Source organism: Hippichthys cyanospilos, chromosome 3 (assembly GCF_059441005.1).
Source record: "Hippichthys cyanospilos isolate Australia breed blue-spotted pipefish chromosome 3, RoL_Hcya_1.0, whole genome shotgun sequence".
Taxonomy (NCBI): domain Eukaryota; kingdom Metazoa; phylum Chordata; class Actinopteri; order Syngnathiformes; family Syngnathidae; genus Hippichthys; species Hippichthys cyanospilos.
In genome coordinates, this window is record NC_142371.1 from 21,069,450 (window position 1) to 21,070,440 (window position 991).

Consider the following 991-nt stretch of genomic DNA (forward strand, 5'->3'; position numbering starts at 1 on the left):
CAAGCCACTTTTTGTACAAAAATAAAGCGTTCTGAATGTACAATTCCCGAAGTTTATCAATCCTTCATCGAACACTTCAACATGTTGTTCAGTTGAAGCAAGCACACGTGGTTTCCGGGTGAACGTTTCTCTTCCGCAGATTCGGCACGAATAAAAATCCCGAAAGTTTGTTAATCATTATCACACTGCGAAAAATGATAGTATTAGATATATTTTCAATAATAAAATTTACAGTATTGTGTGATTTTAGAAAAAAAAAAATTTTGACTGGTTTGTTTGTGTTGTAGTAACGCATTAAAGCCGAATGAGGTCACTGCTGCGTAGATTTGGCCTGCTTTGCTTGGCGTTGTCAGGCTTTACTGACTCCACAAGCGTAATAAATGCCATTTGGGCTAATAAAGCTAACAGATGCATCAACAAAATAATCATCGTCATTAATATTGTTAAATTTTTCTCAAACAATGCACCAGCTATTATATATTAAATATAATTGGTTAAAATATAATATATTCGGTTAGACACTTTTCCGTTGTTGCTTTAAAATGTGCATTAAAATGTGAATCGGAAAAAACACTTTTTGTCTTAATATTTAAAAAAAAATAAAAAAAAACTTAATAATGTAATATCTTTTATTTTGTTCGGGCCCCAAATTGAAAGAGTTGTGCTGTACAGGACACTATGAATCAATGTTATTTTTTATTAGGTTGATTTAAAAATATATATTTTTAGTCCTCTCTTGCAATTACCGTTTTATTATTATTATGATTATTATTATTATTATCATTATTATTATTGTCGTCGTTGTTGTTGTTGTTGTTGTTGTTACCCATCAAGTGACCCAGTAACAATAACTCATAGTAGCCATAGAAATATTACAACTTTACGCACAACAATGTGTGTGTATGGTAAGGTGAGTGTATTTACGTTACTGAATTAATGTTTTGATAACCAGAAAGAAAATGATACATTAAATCACAACTTGTTTAGTTCC

At 30.7% G+C, this 991-nt stretch overlaps 1 protein-coding gene across 2 annotated transcripts in view; it reads right to left on the minus strand.

Annotated features, from left to right (window-relative positions):
- The window catches only part of utp11 (UTP11 small subunit processome component), a 3,348-nt gene extending 3,219 nt beyond the window's left edge, over positions 1–129 (minus strand). For both annotated transcript variants that reach the window (XR_015864957.1, XM_088409377.1), the window contains exon 1: positions 1–129. This exon is cut by the window's left edge and continues 75 nt beyond it. The gene's annotated coding sequence lies outside the window, so the exon portion shown is untranslated.
- Between the last annotated feature and the right edge of the window lie 862 nt (positions 130–991).